General features: G+C 36.3%; 1 pseudogene; it reads left to right on the forward strand.

Moving 5' to 3' along the window:
* Positions 1-13,100: 13,100 nt before the first annotated feature.
* Positions 13,101-20,339, forward strand: LOC115513082 (annotated as a pseudogene).
* The last annotated feature ends 1,957 nt before the right edge of the window (positions 20,340-22,296 follow it).

Consider the following 22,296-nt stretch of genomic DNA (forward strand, 5'->3'; position numbering starts at 1 on the left):
ATTATTATATATTATCAATAAAGAGTACTCTTGATAACTGTAGTTTAACGTTTAATATAGAAAGACTTGATTGTATGGATTGAGATTCAATTCCTCAATCTGTTCAGGGCTATAACCTTGAGAATTAACTACATTTTGGGAAAGATATAAAGAATCAAAGAGTCATAAAATTCTAAGTAAACATTGGTTCACACATTTTAATAATAGATATGTCTTGTAATACTAGGTACAATGTGAAATTGCTAACAGTGAAGAAATAACTCCAAAAAAGAGGGAGAAAGAAAAGAAATGTTTTCACTTTCCAACGTACACAGAAAAAGAAGCAAGTTGATTTCTAACTTGACCTTGCCACAGGGAACTTCACAACTGCACAAGAGTTGCCAGCTGAAGAACTTCTGCAAGTATAAGTAAAAAGGCGAATTTTTTCTGGTCAGATTTTTGTTACTATGGAAGTAGAAACATTTTTTTATAATCTCTCTTAGTTATGAAAATGTAAATATAATCAATGTAGGCAGCCTATGGCCTGAGGAGAATATATAACAGAACATTTTTCTCCGATGCTTCTCAAATGTTGACCTTGAGAAATCCCTCTGAGTGCAGAGATGGGATGGTACAAGGGAACGATATCTGTTTGCCAAAAGGTCCTAGATGCCCTCTGGGTTATTCTTTCTTTTTTATCATCATCTTAGCCACTTTAGAGGAGAGCATTACAGAATATGTTCCCCATGCTTACTGAGCAGCCTCACCAGCTGCCTCTTGCAGGTTGGAATCTAGTCTCTGTCTCTCTTGGTCCAAGTTGGCCTGACTGTGCATTTGCCAGTGTGTTCTTGACAATTTAAAAACTCACGAGTTGTTTAAACACTTCAACATGGATATATATGGCACAACAGTTTTACAGGTATTCCAAGAGGATGATGAGACCTCCCTGTAACTCCTACTCATTGATTCTTATTTAGTGCTCAGAATTCTTTACTGTAAAGTGGACATAGTATCCTAGTAAAATACTTACAACAATAAATAAAGCATTATATAGAAACATTCTCTAGTTTATTTCTGTTCTATAAAGGTCAATGTGGCTATTACTTCAAGAAGAAAATATTAACATAAGAAATAATTGAAAAGCTGGATAATGGCACTTTAGCCTCATTTTTTTAAGTTGCAATTAGACCTCTGACTATTTTAATCCACAGGCAGTTTCTTCCTGACCTATTTATTTTATCTGATTCATAAAACTCAAAATTTCACCTCTGAAAACAGGAATGATACTGAGTTATATAAATCTAGGACTGATTAATATTGCAGTATGTTGTTCAAGTAATTCTACCATAGGAGGAAGTGGCTACAGAGATGAGCATAAAGACAGCAAATAGACCTTCAAAGGTAACATTTTAAAAATACACCGATTGAGAGTCTATGATATATAAGGTATATATGATTAATAAACATTTTTCCACATTACTTTAGAGGAAAAATTCTAGGTAGAGATAATTTAATTAATTTATGGTTCTCAATAAACAAAATTATACCAATTTCAGGTATTAATGTTTGAACTGTACTTTGTGGACAAATAAGCCTGAAAACTAGTCTCACAGTAGCTACCAGCTCTGCAGCTTTGGTGAGAATTTGGGCATGAGTGGCCACTTGAAAAAGCCAAGCTTCCTATCCATTAGGACTTCAAAGTCTTATGTCACACGACAACCCCAGAACATCATCATCGACTTTGAAAAGTTGACTCTTCTTTCAACCCTGTTTTTAGAAAAGTAGTGATTTCTGGTGTTACTGGGATTCTTTAAGTATTTTAGTGAACTGACTAATCCCATGAAAAAAAATATTATTCAGTATCAATATATTTTTAAAAACTGTCATTCTTTTTATTTTTTGAGAGACAGGCAAAGAGAGAGAGAGAGAGAGAGAGAGAGAGAGAGAGAGAGAGGCAGAGAGAGAAGAAGAGAGAGAATCCCAAACAGGCTCCATGCCGTCAGCACAGAACTCGATACAGGGCTGGAACCTACCAACCTGTGAGATCATGACCTAAGCCGAAATCAAGAGTCAGACAGATGCTTAACCGATTGAGACACCCAGGTGCCCCTCAGTATCAGTATTAAACTGATATTAGGCTTTTTAAAAAGTGATTCATAATGAAGCATTTTAGATCATTCAAGATGGCAGTTTATAAGTTTAAGTTATATTTAAAACAGAAAAAGGAATTGTTATTTTATATTCTATTTTATACTCTATATTCTATATTCTAACAGCCAATTCTATTTTTATTTTTCTAAAGTTTTAATTTATTTATTTTTAAATGTTAATTTATTTCTTAGAAAGAGAGAGAGAGATGGAAAGCGAGCATGAGTTGGGGAGGGGCAGAGAGAGAGGTAGACAGAGGATCTGAAGCAGGCTCTGTGCTGACAGCAGAGAACCTGACATGGGGCTCGAACTCAGAACTGAGATCATGACATGAGCCAAAGTCAGATGCTTAACCTACTGAGCCACCCAGGTGACCCTGCAAAGATTTTTTTTTTTAATTCCAGTTAGTTAACATACAGTGCAATATTAGTTTCAAGTGTATAACATAGTGATTCAACACCTCCTTACAACACTTGGTGCTCTCCTTAATCCCTATCACCTATTTAACCCGTCTCCCCACCCTCCTCCAGCCATTCCTATTTTTAATTTGACTTGATTTCTTCAAATGACAGATTTTTGGAAATGTTTATGTTCTTCCAAATTTAAGAAAACATCTGGCATTATCTGGCACTAATTTCTTACCTGGGATTTTAAAACTTGAATATTAGGGGAGAAACTGAATTTTAATTATTTTAATCCTACTGATTACTGTTTCATCTGATAATTTTTTAAAAATCTATATTTGAAACTTGAGTTTCCTTGACAATTAGGGCCATATATGTATAGAAACACACACTAACAGATTTCATCTAAAGACTTCAGATAGTTTGAATGGTTGCTAAAAATGACAAAATCACAGATAACCAAGGAAAGAAAAAAGTCACATACTGCTAGATGGGAGGTACACACAGGATCTATGCTTGTGTATTATTTTTGTGACGTTTATACATCAGTCAATGAGATTCAACATCAATACTGGAAAACCAAAATGCTGGTTATATAGCATAAAGTTCAAGCTTCTTGTTCTTCTATAACCTAGTGATACTACTTTTTATTTTATTTATTCTTCCTATTAAATCCACTCTAAACTAGAGCAAAAATGCAATTCATTGTCCTTGCAAACATTCCCTATGCTCTGCTATTTCTATACCCAGGCTAATGTTTTCCCTCTGCATGGAATGCCTGTCAAATCCACTTATCCTTCAAGAAGTTTGACCAACTGCCCAATTTGCCCAGACTCTCTGGACACTTTTAGCACTGAAAGTCCTATATCCCCGGAAAACTCTTTCTCTCAAGAAAACGAAGGTAGTTCACTCCATACCTTCAAGAGCAAGCCTAATGACCTTCACTCTTCCTCTACTTTATCAGACACTTACTTGTCACTCTTCAAACTGCTTCACCACTGAATGCTTAAAATCCATTCTATCTGCGTTTTAAAAAGTACTATAACTTTTACACTTCCTTACACTAAAAGAAGCCTCATACTCCACACAAATCTATAGTCTTGTCTTTTCTAACCTGGTCTCTGTCCCAGGAGACTCACTGATGTACTTTCTCAACCAGTATCCCTTGCAACTCTGGTTTTTGGATGAGTTCAGCCAAATAGACATGGTGTCAGAGGGTGAGAGGACAGCGAGGTTGAAGAATTTATTCTCCTGTCTCCCTGTACTACCAAAGACCACATTCCATTTTCAATGGCCTCCTCTAATTGTAAAATTCTCATTATCCTCTCTTTCTCTCAGCCTTTCCCTCTCTCTCATTGTTCTCCCACCCCCCCACCTCCATCCCTTCCTTCTATAGCCATTCAGGCCTAGAGAAGGTGAGAATTCCCTCTATTGACAGTCTTTGGGAGCTTTACCATGCTTTTTTGACTGACCAAATATTAGTATATAAACTCTTACTTCTTTTAAGAATCTTATCCATTTTCTACTAGCACCTGGTTGACACATTCATTTCATCCAAACTTATAAATCCTGTTAGCTGTACTTTGTTCCAAACCCAATTAAATTTGAGAATTCACTATTTAATTTTCTTTCTCACCAATATCCTTAACCATCTCGCCTTCTAGTCCTTCCAGTTGTGCCCATTCAGCAATTTCTCTAAACTTATATCAAACCAATCATATTCTTCCTTTTTTATTGTTACCATATTGGTAACACAGCAGGTGAAAAACACACCTTCAAGCAGATAAATAACTCTTCAAGTAAAGAGGTGAGTGAACTCTTCAAATAAAGAGAAATCACTCGGCTGGAGGCCTAAGGAGATCAGTGGAATAGACAGGATAGCTTCTCCCCTGCCCTCACTTTTCCATCATAAAACCCAAACCAACAAACATAGTCATGCACAGGGAACCATCCTGAAGCCCATTTACTAAAAACATGAGCAATATCACAGTCTAGCAGAAAAGACAATTCAATATTAAGCCACTAAACATTAAGAGTGTCCTAGAGCATGAAGCGTTGCTGATCATTTAGGTAGGATTTGATGGTGCAAAGGAATAAGGGGGTCAGCAGAGAAAGGAAAAAGCAGCAGATAGAGCATGGGTGAATTAGTCACAATCTGACATCAACTTCTAACCCTAGATCATATTTGCATTCTTAAAATAACCGATAAATCAGAGAAGACAGAAAGAAAAACAGATACTACTGGGTGACACAAAATTTAACATATTCCAAAAAGAGTTTACCATTATTTCCAAAAATAAACTAGAGAAAAACTATTTGCTCTCAAATCATAATAATCAAACCATTAGCAGTTTCCACTGGAAAGCACAAGTGGGTAGTTAAGAGGCTATGTATGGTGGAGGGTGGGAAGAGCAACTTTATTGCTAACTTATGTTTTGAAATTATATAGGTAATCTTCAGGTTTAGGAGAAAACAGAAGAGCAAATATCATTTTTTTGTTGAATTTTTCTTTAAGGAAAATATAGAAATTATATTAATATATTTAGGGTTCAGTAATAAATATATTTCCCTTTTAAAAATATCTAGGAAGAGGAATGAGTAATTTTCCTAATATTTATTAATTTAATAACTAAGAAAATTTGAAGGCATTAAATAAATTAGATCTGTAGTCCTCTGATTGGGGCTTAAAATAATTGAAGCTATAAGAGATGAATCTCCATTTCCATTTCCATAATTAAGCATTGGAGGAGAGGTGCTAGTTATAAGAAGTTTTGTATCTGATAGACAGGTGTTAGGGACTAGAAATGTGAGAGAAGGGGAAATTGCAATTGCTAAAAGAACACCTTTCAGGGAGTAGATTGCTATGATGTACATTTAGATGATGCCTTGAGACCTACCTTCAACACTCTTGACTTCCCTCTTAAAAACGAGAACAAGGCACAACGAGAACACAGGGGCCCTATGCAATGAAATCATATCCCGCATCTGCCAGCCACATATGTCCTGAAGAAGAAGCTTCCCATAGTGGGAGATACACCTCCTTTAAACCCAAGAATGGGAGATTCAAGGATGGATTAATAATACATTTACTTTTCCTTTAAAAAAAATAGGCCTCTTTATTTTTCTGTGCTGTGATTTTAAGATTGCTTAATTCAGTGGAAATAAGCAGGTGTATTGGAAAGTGTTGAATTAAGCTGTTAAAAGTAAGCCAGTCTAGAAGTCATCTGCAACAGTTTACAAATACATTTCTCTCCTCTGAAAATCTTTGCCCTAGAGGTAAATCATTTTTATCCGTATTTTTTAGATACTACACACACACACACACACACACACACACACTCCAGAGAATGCCCAATAACTATTATTTCATAGGCAAGTGTCTGAAAAATAAGGAAATAACATACAACTCTTTCTGGCACAGCAATGAGAAAGTTGGTTCCTGGTGCAACAAGTAGACACCGTAAGTTGCCATTTTTTAAGGTACCAAAACCCTCTGTAGGCTGAACTGTTTGTTGTGACATTCAGAGAAGAGCTGGGGCTTGATATTTTCATTGCAGAGATCATTTTTGTATGCTGTTTTCTGCAAACTTGTTTTCCAAAAGCAGACACAGAGAAGGAGTCTGGCATTCAGGATAACTAGTAGAGCAGTTGGAAAGGGAAGGGAGCAGGACTGAGCACAGTGAGTCACTGAATAGCACTGCAGTCCTAGCAAAGCTTTGGTTAATGCTGTGCAGAGCTCTAGAGTACATGCAGTCCACTACTTGGTGGACCAAAATTGCAGGGCCTGTATACCCCACCATCAGTCATGTGATGGGGACTACCCTAAGAAAGCTATCCCTTCAGTGAGGCAGCACTCCACTGCTGAGGCAAACACTGAAGGAGCTAACAGTTGGAGGCTATCTACTGACAGATGGAACAAGTCCTGCCTTGAGGGAGATCTGGCCAGTGCATTTCCATTTCACCACTGTCCTTATATTTATTTAAAAAAATTTTTTAAATGTTTTTATTCATTTTTGAGAGACAGGGAGAGACAGAGTGCTAGTGGGAGAGGGGCAGAGAGAGAGGGAGACACAGAATGTGAAGCGGGCTCCAGGCTCTGAGCTGTCAGCACAGAGCCTGACGTGGGGATTGAGCCCACGAACTGTGAGATCATGACCTGAGCCAAAGTCAGCCCCTTACCTGACTGCACCCCTGTCCTTCTATTTATTAATTGCATTTGTTCTTCAGTAGGAATTGGAATTCAGTAGGAGACACTTCTAGCTATTTTTTTTATCTTCAAGTTCAGAATCATTTAATTTATTGGACCCAAATGAAAAATAAGGATATCTAATCTCAGAGCCTATGGGATGTTTAAATTTCAGTGTTATTCCCCCTTATAATCTACATACATAAATTAATTTATATATTATTCAATTCCAACCAAATGAGGCTTTTAAGTGTACCTATGACATTTGGAAACAAGTTTAATTTTACTATATAGTTTCTCTGAGCCAACTTGTGGCTTCATATGGTTTCACTGAATCTACTCTTGGCTTTGAAGCCTAGATTTGATTTATCAGGCCTGTCAATTCCAAGATATATCTTTCTTTTTAAAAATGGTTCTGTCTTGAATGATGTGTAGATGATGATTTACTGGATAATGTGATCAGCCATAGCCATTGTTGATGCTAACTCTATAGAATTCTGTGTACTGAGGCTTAGGCGGATTTGGCTTATCCCCTTCAAAATTCTGGTAGAACATAAAGAGTCTATGCTCACTGGCTCTCAGTAATTGTGAAACCAACAATGGACTGTAAGGTCACCCACTGAAAATAGCCAAAGGGCCTGGATACCATCTTTTAATGGCCTTTTTATCAGAATGTACTTTGATCAAGTAGTTTCAACATAAAATGGGTTTGTGCATGAGTTTAACAAGATGGCTATGTCTTCTCCCTTATTAAGTTTTTATTCTGGTCAAAAAAATTAGACTCTTTTGGTCATTGTCACACTCTACTGTGAAACTTACCCATTCGAGTGGGAGTTATTTCCAACTTTTCCAAACATCTGTCAGTGCACAGCAATACTCTGCCAGTTGTGATTTTGTGCATTTTATTATATTTTTAACTCTGGCAAGTCCATTCTAATTATCCCTGACTGATCAGATCTTGAAAAATTGACACTGTTATAACTCAGGAGCTAATTTATACACTATTGATTAGTGTAGTAATACACTTGAGATTTCTCCAACATCCCTAGTATCCCCATAATGATGTGATGCTTTATTTAAAAAATGAATATTCTTTACATACTTCATTCTCTAAAATATCTGGCCCTATTAAGTCTGCATTTTGGATATAAAATGCTTGAGGGCATTGGAAGGCTGGTAGATGACACCATTTTTTAATCAAATCGAAGATATCATTGATTGTAACAAGAAAACTAATTTAATAGATGTTACTAAGTGAAAAAACTGCTGAAATGATGCACTTTGCCCGCTGAGAATCATCTTTTTCTCAATAGGTTTTAATTAATGAAGTTCTTTCCAGAAATTTTATATGCACAATCTTTGATTTATTGCTGCATATAGCAAACTCTTACAAGGATAGAGTAAAATAAGAGCAGCCTTATGATGACAAATGTATGAGCAGATACACTATGACTAGTCACAAGAGCAATAAAAGTTTCAGTAAATTGCAGAGTCAGCAAACCTAGAGTAATAATGGTTATTACAACATATTTATATGGGGCGCCTGGGTGGCTCAGTTGGTTGAGTGTCCAACTTCAGCTCAGGTCACAATCTTAGATCCATGGGTTCGAGCCTTACATTGGGCTTTCTGCCATCAGGTCTCTCTGCCCTTGGGTCTGTCAGCACAGGGCCCACTTTGGATTCTCTGTCTTCCTCTCTCTCTCTGCCCCTCCCGGGCTTGCACTCATATTCTCTCTTTCTCTCTCAAAATTAAATAAACATTTAAAAAAAAAAGAATTTACATTAGGGCAACACTACACAAATGTTGGGGTTCTCAGTCAAATAAAAAGCAAGTATATTTATTCTGGTGACAAAAACTGAGTATAGCTAGACAAAACATAGGGCTGAACACTTAAACGTCCAAAAGTTTCAAGAAAGAAGTACTGATACTAAGGAGAGCTCCAAAGAAGTTATTGCTTTCATTAAAAAACATCAACGCACCCTCTGAAAACAGAAAAGAGGAGAGAGAGAGAGAGAGAGAGAGAGAGAGAGAGAGAGAGAGAGGAAGAGTGCAGGGGGAGAGAGACAGAGTGAGAGAGAGAGAGGGTCTTTATACTGTTTACAAACCAACATTATAAACCAATTATAAGAAGTGAGTAACTTATCCTCTGGGACAGGACCATATGCCAGTCTTTAAGGCTTATTTGAGTTAGCCAATAGTTTAGAACCATGAACAAAAAATGTATAAGCAAAGAAATATTCACCATATATACCAGGAGTAAGAGTCAGAGAAATAGCTCTGTATTTAACTATTAGGGCCATCATTGTGCACCTAGGCAAAAATGATTTGACCTCATGACAATTTAAAGAAAGCCAAAATTCTGTAATAACAAAGTAGATAATTTATCACAATGGGTTATATTTACCTATCACTATCTCATGAAAAGGAAATGTTTAAGGTAAATTTCATAAAGTATGTTATTTTACTTTGAATAAAATGGAAAAAGAAAAATATAAATATCAACATAATAATTGAGAAAAAAGAGGTTACAGTTTAAGACATATGTAGTTAAATCATCTGTCATGAACAACTGAAATCTTCTTTACTGTTCTTTTACAAAGATGTGCGTAAAAATCCTTCTGCCAAGCACTGAAGAGAAGTTAGAGCAAAATCATGGAAGCTAAATGAAAGGAGTAAACAGTCACTTTGGAGAATCACTTTTTATAACCTCTACACAACTAGTTCGTGTTTCCAGTTGTCATCATGGTTCGTGTTTTAATACTACCTTCTAGAAGTGTCATGCCATGCAGTTTGAGTAATGATGCACCCCCCCCAATACAGTCTTTAAAAAGAGGAACTAGGAAAAGAAAAGAAAATAGGCACTTTTTAAAAATGTATCCCTTCTCACAGAACCTCCCTTCTTTTTGATTTGTGTTCCAATATTCCCATATAAATAGGAAAAGTGAGTTATATTTTTCTATTATACTACTGTTTCCATCAATTTTTTCTGTATAGTATTTACTGCTTTGATATTGTTATTTTATCTCTGAGCATACAAAGGAGCAAATAAAATATGGCAATACATTATTTTAAAGCCAGCACTTACAAGACTTTAAATGGAACACATCTCTTGTGGCAAAGGGGAAAGAACTGTCATAAGACAGTTTACATCTACTTTGCTCATTTTCTGTCCTAATTATGCCTGAAAATATTTGCAAAATAAGTTAAAATACTCATAAGATTTTTATAATAAACCATCTTCATTATTTAATATTTTCTCTTTTTGCTAAACTGATGTCAGGTTTGACAAGTTGATGTACTTTCCAAAGTTACTGAAAGATAATTATATCCAGTAGGTTTTAAATCTTCATATGACAGGGATTCTATCTAATCTAAGCCAATATTTAAACCAATATATCCTTCCCTCTATTAGAGTTTATCAATATATAATAAACACAAGTTTACAGAGAAGGAAATATTGGTCAATCATAATGATGATGACAACAGTGTCATTATTTAAAAATAGTACACCTACTTGATTTATATTTAGCTATTTTTTAAATAAGGCTATTATACTTAAGATATTCTGAATTATTTGATGTGTTGTCTCTCCCATCCCCTTCCTGAATCTATTTATATCAAATCTAAAGAAACCTGTATACCAGCTACCTATGCTAACCCGTCTAAATCATCATTCGTAATCATAGGCAAAAAATGGAGTATCATTAGAGATGATTTGAGGACCTCTTTATGCTAAAAAATAAATCCCAATACGCACAAACACAATAACACAATCTAAACCAAAAGAGGTAATTTGGAGAATAAAATCAAACTTTCAAAAAATTAAGTGAATTACTTACCTCAAACCTTAGCTTGTTGGCATGGTAACCAGGACTCTGTGTCTGTTTAGCTCTTAACCAATAGCTATATGCATGCATTCATCTCTATCACATTAGGCAGGCTGGTGCTCAGACAAGCAATTGACTGGGAGCACTACTGCCTAGAACATGTCATCTAGCAAGTAACAAGACTATTGCAGCTTAGGGAAAGTGACTCCTTAAACTACTTTCAGAGAAATGTGTGATAGGGAGCTTGCTTCCAAAGTATTGCTTGTAGACATAAAGCCCACATTTACTGATGGAAGTTTGTACTGACACTTAACCACTGTCTCTTCCACCTTAAGCAGCACATCACTGGCAAAGAAAATTCTTCCAGTAACTATGTCCAAAAGCACTGTACCACTGGCAGGAAAATTACTGACTTCGTCTGGGACAGGTTTCACAAATTAGCCAATGAGTTCATAGGTCTGTAAAAAATTCTTGGTTTTTCACATTTTTGTTGGGCGAACAGACTCTAGGTTTAACTCTCACTTCTAGAAAGTCTTTGTTGAATAAAGTAGTAAGTTGAAGTTCACATTCTCCATTTACGTAGGTCCCACAGCTCTAACTAAATTCCATGTCCCTATGATTCCATCCTCACCACACACACCACCCTGGTCATGCATGTATTATACATACCCTCAGTATTGAGTGCCCAATGTACGCTAACATTAACACTCTTATTAGATAGATAGTCCTCCATAACTGCCTCCCTCAAATTTGAAAATGACTTGAATATAGATCTGCCAGAATTCCAGACCAATATTGAATGCTATACTTGCACCCCATTCCCTCTAGCCACATCAGCCTCAGTCATGTCTGCTTAAAAGCCTCATGATTAATTGCTTTCTGTGGCAAAAGTTTGCAGAGCCAGTGAACCAAATGGCGCAATATTACCCTCACCATAAGCACACGATAAGGACATGAAATGTAACTCTTACCATGTTGAGTTTCACATTATTGTAGTTCCTAAAAATGTTTATTCTGACCTTTCCACAATCAAAAGAAGTATATAATCTAGTTTGTAGATTGATACACCACTGGCTTCCAGGTTACTATTAGTAACCAGGTTGATACTGTGATTCTTGGAGGAGACCTGGCCAAGGCACAGCCAATGTTGAGGACTAGACCCACTTGGATCATAGGTTTGCCCCAGTGTATACTAATCATGCCTTCAAATATGGATAATGGATTGGAGGAGAGAGAGTGTGCTGGGCAATTAAGAACATCGCTACCCCAGAGAAAGATAATGAGAAATGTGCTGTGTGTACCCTTACCCTTCCTTTGTGTCCTACAATATATCACACCCATAGAACTTTAGCTTCCATACTGAAGGACAATACAACTAGTTAGTTAGGTCGTCTTCATCTGTGATCAGGTCTGATTTTTCCATGTGCACCTGAAAAACTTTTACCTCACATCTCTGAAATTTAAAGTTTTGTAAGAAACATAATTACAAATCTTGGTGCTATTCAAGTAAATACTGAAATCATGAAACTAGAAGAGGCCTAAGAAAAAAGTAGAAGATTTAAAAAAAAGACTTTTTTTATATATTAGAAACATGATAAAAAATTTAAAATTTTTCTAGAGGTTAAAAATGATAAAGTAAACATAAATGAAGCAAAATTACTGTTCTCTAAGACAGAACTGAGGAAATCACTCAGAAAGCCTTAACTAGGTGTATTAGACTCTATAATGTAAGGACAAGGTTTTTGCCTGCTTCCAATTATATTCACAGAGCTTAGAGCTCAATATTTATTCAATAAACATTTATTAATATATTAATATGTTAATTAACAATTATGAAGCAAAAAAAGCAAACATAATGTAAATTATTAAAGTAAGGAGAAAGGAAAATAAATATAGGAAAGACAACATCTGTTTAAGAAGAATCCTAGAAATAAGAATATAAACGGGAAAAGAAAAAATAAGTTAAAAAAATTTTTTTTACATTTATTTATTTTTGATAGAGAGAGACAGAGCACAAGTGGGGGAGGGGCAGAGAGAGAAGGAGACACAGAATCCAAAGTAGGCTCCAGGCTCTGAGCTGTCAGCACAGAGTCCCAAGCGGCTCGAACCCACAGACCGCGAGATCATGACCTGAGCCGAAGTCGGACGTTTAACCGACTGAGCCACCAGGTGCCCCTTAAATATGCATTTCTGAGCTGATGAAAAATATAATCTGCAGAATGAAAGATCATCCTCTGTTACAAAATATGAATGAAGGGGCACCTGGCTGGCTCAATTGGTTGTGAGCGTCTGACTCTTGGTTTCAGTTCAGGTCATGATGCCAGTCAGGGTCCTCTGTTGGGCTCCAGTCTGAGTATGGAGCCTGCTTAAGATTCTCTCTCTGTTTCTCTGTCTCTCTTCCCTGCTCACACACTTGCTCTCAAATAAAACAAAAACAAACAAACAAACAAACAAAAAACAGGAAGTCAGAAGGTTCTGGAAAAAAAAATTCCTTAAGGACAAGATGGATCCCACTCAACAATCTGTATAATTAAGATCTTGAATATTTTACCAATATGACTAAACTTATGGGCATTTTGCTGCCAGTAAGAATAAAAAAATGGAATTAGAAACTCTTTGGAGAACCATAAGCTATGTAAGAAACCCAAAGATCACATATTGAGCACACTAAAATATAATATGATTTTGAGCACTAAGACCTTGGAATTTGTCTTTTGCTTGGCACAGTTTCAATTATGTAGGATTACATCCCCTTTTTCAATGGGCCCATGACAATATTTGGATTGCAATAATATTTATAAGCTTAATACTATAATAAATAATTTAAATAATATTTATGCATAACATCAATCACATTTACATAATGTTAATATTTTATGAGGTTGATATATTTTCAATTTTTTAATTTTTTTGTAATGTTTATTTATTTTTGAGAGAGAGATAGAGACAGAACATGAATGAGGGGACGGGAGGAAGCAGAGAGAGATGAAGACATAGAATTCAAAGCAGGCTCCAGGCTCTGAGCTGTCAGCACAGAGCCTGATACAGGGCTCAAACTCACAAACCATGAGATCATGACCTGAGCCAAAGTCAGATGCCTAACTGACTGAGCCACCCAGGTGCCCCTGGTTTCAATTTTTAAAATCAACCAATAGTGAAAACACAGGCAAGAACATGAAACTTGAAACACTGAAACAAAATATGACTTGGCAAATCAAACAATGCTATGTGACAGAATTAAGAAAACACAAAGGTACAGAGAATTAGGAAAAATATAAGTATACTACTTTATCATATGTAATATGAGGTCAATGCGTACTTTTAAATTACATGATTCAAGGAATATTTGTTGAAGAATATTACTTAAAGTCATAGATACAATACTAGAGAAGTTATAAATATTGTAAATAATAATTTGGTACTAGAAAGAAGAAAGGTGGAAGTTAACATGATAATCTAAACTTAGTAGATATTGACTGAAGTTGATAAATCAAGAAACAGAAATAAATAATATAATTTAGAGAAACAGTGATAACCACACATGAAGTGAAAACATTCTTTAAAGTACTCACAACTGCAGATTACAGCTAGAAGTGAAGACAGATGAAGGAAGAAATTTTAATTTTAAAATTTCCTTTCAAACCATCTTAAGATACAGATATATATCTCCATATATGCATATATATGGAGAGAGTGTTTCCTCTTATTGTTTCCTTTCTACAAGAAACCCTGATTTCTTTCAATCTCCCCACCCATATCACCAACCAGTTCTTCTCTTCCTCTTGGTTTTATCCTCTAAGTATTATTCTACCTTATATTTTATAGCATTCTCAAAGTTTCAATGCACATTCATTCTCTCAGTTAACCTACTAAATTATTAAACCCATTCTAAAATTGCTGAAACTTTGTTTCAGATCAGTTAAATAAGTTCCTCCGATCATTTCAAAAACTGTGTGTCAGAAACTGATAGGCATAGGGAATTCAATGGCCAGGAACATAGATAGTTGAGTGGGAGTGTGCAATGTTAATGACACAAATTAATATACAATTAAAAAAGGAGATAAGTGATCCAAAGGAAAGCAACAGGATTTCAAGAAACTCACAGAAATTAATCTGTTCTAAGTGAGATGAGTAGAAGTTAAAAAGCAAGTAAAGGAGAGGTGCTTTAGAGAGAAAGATACAATGGACAACAGTTCTAAGAGATGAAGCATTGTCTAGTAAATGAAATACGGCTGTAGTGCCTAGAGGATACAGCATAAGAGGAACAGTAACAGAAGATGAAATTAGAGAAATAAGAGAGCCAGACTATGCAGGATCTGTAGGCTGTGTTAAAGACTGCTGTCTTTACCCTAAGGACAATGAGAAAACATTTAAAGGACAAGGAGACATAATTTCATCGTTTTTGCATTTGAATCTAAAGATTCTGGCTACATTATGGAGGGCTGGAGGGCCAGGGTATCTGTGTAGATATTCAGTCTCCAAGTCCAGTGCTCTATTAGAACAATTTCTTGAGAGATATCTTCTTATTAAAAAATAAATCACTTATTTGGATATTTTTCTTTTAGCACAACTTCTAGCAAAATTTGAAGAGCTCAACACCATTATCATTGTTACATATTGCCTGGAACACTACCTTATACTCAAAAGAAGATCAATAAATGCTAGGTGAATAAATGAATATATTGCTTCTCTATATTTTTTAATATTTACTTATTTTAGAAAGAGAGAGAGAGACAGAGACTGAGTGTGAGTGGAGGAAGGGCAAAGAGAAAGGGAGACACAGAATCCGAAGCAGGCTCTAGGCTCTGAGCTGTCAGCACAGAACCTGATGCAGGGCTCGAACTCACAAACCGTGAGATCATGACCTGAGCTGAAGTCAGACGCTTAATCAACTGAATTACCCAGGTGCTCCGCTTCTATATAATTTTTAAAAAATCACTATGCCAAAAGATGACTTCCATATATCTCTTTGACTTATATTTCCCTTCCATGGAATATCAGTTATTTTTCTTTGCCTTTCTCCTCTCCCACACAAGGAAAATGTATCTTAGATATTGTCAACCCACAATAGTGAAGAGATTTCTGTAAAACACAGAGAAATAGTTTAGGAAAATGGGAGGAAAAGAAAGGAATTCTGAATTCTCAAATGGTCATTTAATCTAAAAAGGTCTTATGTGATTCAAAGGGTTATGTGAACTCTGTATGGGGGTGATGAGGTGAAAGAAGAGAAGCAAAATACTACAGGTATGAGGAAGTAGTAACAAGGGAGCATGGAATGAAATAAGTTAACAAGCAGGACACATAAGACACAAACACACAGACACATCCAAGGCCCACACAGATAATAAAACATGAAAACAAGTATGTACATGTTTTCATGTCCAAAAGTATTTATACAAATCTGCACATACACAAACCCTGATATCAGCAGTCAGAACACAGTTACTACACATGTGAAACATCCAAGCACCTAGCTGGATACAGAAGAAAGCTGATATTCCCTATGAAAGTTTGTATGTATACCTGTGTGTGCCTGAGTGTTTCAGGCACACTGTTTATGGCAAACAGTGTGTTTGTTAGTTTATGGCAAAACTCAACACAAGTGAACGACAGGGGGCATCTTTTTATTTCTACTTAGAGTATACTGAAATCCCATCTTCAAATGAAATATGGTCCAGTAGCCTTTGCCATGTTAGCACCTGATTCATCATGTTACATGTGACTCATTTATAAGGAATAGCTGATGTAGATACCAATTAATCATTTCAGGAAAAAAAAAAGAAAAAAAAAAACAAAACCCCAACACGTTAATTTGGAGGGAAAATGTTTCGAAAGCACCTTACATAAATACTCTGATATTTGCTTCTCAGCTGATGGTGTCTTGACCACCCACACACACTTAACAGTGTGCCAGAAACTATTATCCTTGTTTTTACCTTCCCACACATAATTCTATCCCTTCTTCCCCTAAGCTTGTTTTTCAGGTTGTAAAGTGATTGGAACACAATGTCTATTTCTATTAGTTTTGAAGACTAACTAATAATATATACTTCCAGCTGAGAAAATATATTTTAGAAGTTGGTGTTCATGGTTTATAATAATGAAAGCAAGAAGAAAAAGACCAGATCATTTGAAATGGATTTACATTAAAGAAAAAAAAATTTTACAAAAGAAATACCTTGTACACATTAGTATGTGGGAATCTTTCAGCATATGAAAGAGTCATAAATTCACCAATATTATTATTATATCAATAGTATATAAGAGACATATTTTGACTTTTATATGTACAGGACTAAACCATGAATCTAAAATGCTAACTAAATCAACAATTCTTCTATGAACAGAACTCCTATTAGTAATAAGCCAAGATTTGTAAGGAATGTAATCTTTTAGCACCCAGCCTGTGATGGCAGGCCCTCACAAAAGAAGAGGTAAAAGGTGTCTCTAGGGCAGGTTTTAAACTCCCTTTCAGGGATCACATGTCTCCCTGAGCAAAATGATTCAGTTGCCTGAGACACTAAGCAACCACAACGAAAAAGGGCTTTCTGTTTTTTTTTTTTTTTTTTTTATCCATATAACACACTCATGCATTTTATCCTTGGACACGTGTGTGTGTGTGAAGATGTACCTATTAGGATTGTCTGATGGTGAAGGAAAACACAACTCTAATATACCTAAGAACACAGAAAATTCTGGAAGAACTGAACACTCAGGCTATGAAAAGAGAAAGAACCAGGAGAAGCAAGAGAAATTTATAGACAGTTTTCCCATGTGCTCGTTGGATGATTTAGACAGATGATCTTTTGAATCTGTATATTTCCATGCAGGGATAATACTGCTGGAAGTGACCCATGCTTGTCCTTGGGCAGGTCACCTTTCTACTTTTGTAAACCTACGGGGAAGTGAGTTCAGGGAGCAGGTTATTACAGGATCCAGAAGAGGCATCTCTCCATTGGAAGGGAGAGAAATACCAAAACAGAGAGGCTAGAGACAGAAACATGCTGTGCACACAAGCCAGCCTCCAAAATAGCCCATAAAAAACTTCATACCTTTGAATAATCTCCTGTATGTGAATCAGGACTGATCTCTGAGACCAGGAGAATACAGCAGAAGTGAAGAAGTTTTGTGACTTCCAAGTTAAGGCCACAAAAGTCATTGGAACTTCTGTACTGATCTCTTATTTACTCTAGAAAAAGCCAGCTTCTGTGTCAGAAGGACCCTCAAGTAGAGAGCCCTATGGAGCGGAGGGCCCCATGTGAAGAGGGACTGAGATCTCCCTTCAACAGTCAGCACCAATTTGAATCCTTGGAAATGGATCCTCCAGATCCAGTCAAGGCTTCATACGACTTCTACCCCAGTTAACATGTGACTGCAGTCTAGTAAGAGGCCTGAATCACAATCTGCCTGGTGAGACTGTTCCAAATTCCTGACCCACAAAAATGGTGAGAGACAATAAATAATTATTATTGCCTTAAGCCGCTAGAATTTGAGGTAATTAGTCATAGAGTGATAGATAACTAATAAAGTGACTTTCAGCCACTAAAGAGAAACATAAATTTGAGAGGTTTATGAACAAGTCAAATCAACAGAAATCAGAGCATAGACTTAATCAACTAGTGTTTATTAATTGCCTATAAAGTGGTGAGGAGATATTATATAATAACTGATGGTATGATATTTGGAACTAGAAGACCTATGTTAGTATCCTAACTGCTCCACTGTGTGACCTTCAGCAAATTACTGACCTCTTTGGCAAATAATACCATTTTCTCTAATTTGTAGAATGGATATGCTAAAAATTATATTTAATTTAAAGGTTGATTGTGAATATAATATGACATGATCCAATAAAAGACCTAGAACTTTGGTAAGCATATAATAATGTCTATGCTGTGTAATATATTATATATTATGCATATTATGTATATACCTTCATATATATTACATATATACCTATATATATGTCTATACACACATATAGGCACTGACATACATTCATATAATCTTTTAATTCTTAAAGCAACCTTATGAACTATGTACCATTATATTGTCCATTTTACAGAGAAAGAAACTAAAAAAAAAAAAAAAGCACAGACAGTAAAGTGTAGAGCCTTGCTTCAAATCCATAGAGTTTGTTATCAGAGTTTGCACTCTTAATTATTATGATATAGAAACTTCTCATTAATTAGGATATGCTCCACAAATACTTGATATTATTGAGAAAGTGTTCTAGTTTATGTTGGAAGTAATACATCTATCATCTTTTTTTTTCTTATTGAGGTGACATTTTATTTTTATTTATTTTTTTTTTCAACGCTTTTTATTTATTTTTGGGACAGAGAGAGACAGAGCATGAACGGGGGAGGGGCAGAGAGAGAGGGAGACACAGAATCGGAAACAGGCTCCAGGCTCCCAGCCATCAGCCCAGAGCCTGACGCGGGGCTCGAACTCACGGACCGTGAGATCGTGACCTGGCTGAAGTCGGACGCTTAACCGACTGCGCCACCCAGGCGCCCCTTGAGGTGACATTTTAGATGCGAAAATGAGATAATAAGAAAATCAAATATTTTTTAGGAATATTTTGTTTTATAGAAAAAGTAATGTTTCATTATGAAGAATTAAGTTAATATTTATAAAATGGTCTCTAAGAACTAGTAATGGGACAATGCCTCCAGATAAACACATTCTTGATAGAATAATTATGTATATACATTTGAGGGCTCTGATATAATGTACACAAAATATAAGTGTGTTTGAGAGTTTTTGACTTTTCCCTCATTGTTAGATTGTCAGCCAGCATTTCTCATTGTTTTCCATGTATAGTCTCAGAAGTCCCCTTAATCTGCCTGTCTGTACTCCTAATTGGCTTTGATTGAGAAAATAAATGACTATTTATAGTACATTAAGTTGAACAGTATACTCAAAAATTCATATCTACCCAGACCTCAGAATGTAATCTTATTTGGAAATAAGGCCTCTGTAGATGCAATTAGTTAAGGTAAAATGAGATCATACAGGACTAGGGTGCACCCTAAATCCAATGACTGGTGATCCTGTAAGAAGAGGAGGGAACACACAGAGACCTGCAGAAAAGAAGGCTATGCAAATACAGAGGCAAAGACTGGAGTGATGAAGCTACAAGCAAAGGAAAGCCAAAGATTTCTGGGAGCCACCAGACATAGAAAAAGCAGAAGATTGTTCCCTACAGCATTCCTAGAGAGCATGGCACTGCCGACACCAGGATATCGGACTTCTAGGCTCCAGAACTGAGAAAATAAATTTGTTATTTAAAGTCATCAGACATAGCAGAGCCAAGGTCCCAATGACAGCGCGTGCTGGAGCTCTCCACCTTCCCGCGCCCGCCAGCCGGAGGCGCCCTGGATCTACATCCACAACCTCCTGGCAGAGGTCACGTGTCAGGACGCGGCTGTCCTGGCCTAAAAGGACTCGCCCCCCATCTGGGTCGCCGTCCCCGATAAAACCTTAGTCAAAAACATGCCAGCTGAGTTTGGTGTCCTGCTTTGCAAAGACCCGTCAAGGTTTTTTTCGTGAATGGGCGGACAGTTGGGGACCAAAAATATTCTTTCATCTGGGACTCACTGTTGCAGGAAGGGGAATTTACCGTGGATCTTCGTACCAAGAGCACCCTCAGAGCTCCCACTTTCAACATCACTGTCCGCAGGACTGCCAAGATGCTAGTACCACTGATGGGCAAAGTGTGTGTCCACGGCGGTATGATCAACACCGAATGTTATGCAGTGGCCTCCCACTTGCAGCGTTCCCAGTACTGACCTCCTCTGTCTCTTTCCCCCACTATTCCCCACTGCTTTTGCACGCCTCTCCTTCCCATACACATACATAACACCATTTTTATTTTGGGACATTACCCCCACACCTCTTATTGCTGACAAAACCACATGGGCTAGGGGCTGGGACTGGATGGACAGACACCTCTCCCTACCCATACCTGTGTGTTATTGGAAAACTGTGGTTTTGTGTGTGGGGGGGGGGGGGTCTGAATAAAAAAACATTCTCCTGAAAAATAAATAAAGTTATCAAATTAAGTGGTTATTTATTAAGGCAGTCCTAGGAAAGAGATATGCCAACATTATAGAAATTGTATTAAAAGGGGTTATTAAAATGCAGGAGGGTACCTCTCTATCTCTCTGAATGTGGGTATAAACCCTTCTTAGGGAAAGCATGCATGTCTGGGGATTTGGGGAACTATTTCAGGAGCCTCTATTATTTATTCTAGGTTCCAACTTCAGAAGCAACAGACTGAAATTGTTGTCAGGAGAGCAAGAGAGACCTAGAAACCAAGGATACCTGCTTTGACAGGTAATAACATAACTAGTCCCTGAGATCTCTTAAATTGTAGGAGAAAATAAATGTGTGATTCTGCCTGAGAATCTCATTACTTGAACCAAATACAGGTAATAATCCAAGGTCAGAAGCACAGCAGAGAGAATAGATTAGCCTCAGTTGGGGTCTCCAAGCATTATGCATCACACATGAGTCAAAGGTCCATGGAACCCCTCTCTTCACTGGTGAATCATGTTTATCAGCAACAGCAGGTTAGATTACAGAAGTTACTGGTGTGCTCTTGGTAGCTGAAAAGGACACTCCACAGTTGAATGTATTTGGAACAAGCTGTTCCAAATCCTATTATTTGCACCTCACTGCTTATTATTGGAAACTTACAAAGAAGCAAAAAAGTCATTTCTATGGAGTTTGGATGTAATTTGACTTCCTTCTATAAAAATAACTAATGTTTCTTATTTCCTGAAATTCTTCAGTTGGCTTTTGATGATTCACAGAATATAATGTAACATGAGAACAAGAGTTTATTCCTCAGGCTTTGAGCAGAGAAAACCAGAGGAAGATGGCTATTGTTCAAATGATATAACTTATGCAAAATGCCAGGAATACAATGTAAGTACTCACTAAAAATTAGTTCCTTTCAGTTACCTTAAAACTCCTCCTTTTTTGATTTTTTAATTTCGTTTTTTAGTGTAACAATTAGAGAAAGATTGTCTTGGCAATTCTAGAGTCTTACAGCTACATATTAAAAAAAAATTTCCCAAGTTCTTGTCCATTTCCCTTTGAATTGTGGTTAGTAGTGCTAGTTCTAACAACTAAGATATATCAGATAGTTTAAGGCAATTAGTGTTCCCTCACTTTTCTTTCTGCCAGACATAAAGCCTCATCCCTTTAGAATTTCTTCATCAGGGGCTTATTGTTGTATTTTTTTTCTTGTTCTTCACTAGAGGCACCTTAAAAGTTTCACTTTTACCTAAGATCTAAAAAAGGAAAACAAAACAAAAACATAAAATGTGGGTGATATATATATATATATATATATATACATATATATATATATACATATATATATATATATATACATATATATATATATATCTTTGAGACACAGGACTCACCTAAAAGAGCTCCCAATGGCCAAAACTGGAACAATTTGAGCAACAAAATAAATAAAGTAGTATTGGATTATAACGCAAAGTATAAAATAAGTATCTCTGAGTTGATACTGATATAAATTACTGAATAAATAAATGGGTAAGAAGAGACTAATCTTCCACATAGAAGAATTTAAAATAATTTATATAGATAACTGTGCCCTCAAGAACTTGTGCCTCTGCCCTTCTGCTGAAGTGTAGGCTATACATAGTGACTTTCTTTCAGAGAATACAATATGGAAAGAGGCAGAAAAGTAACTTAGTGGAGAAGACG

This window comes from Lynx canadensis, chromosome B1, assembly GCF_007474595.2.
Source record: "Lynx canadensis isolate LIC74 chromosome B1, mLynCan4.pri.v2, whole genome shotgun sequence".
In the NCBI taxonomy this organism is placed as follows: domain Eukaryota; kingdom Metazoa; phylum Chordata; class Mammalia; order Carnivora; family Felidae; genus Lynx; species Lynx canadensis.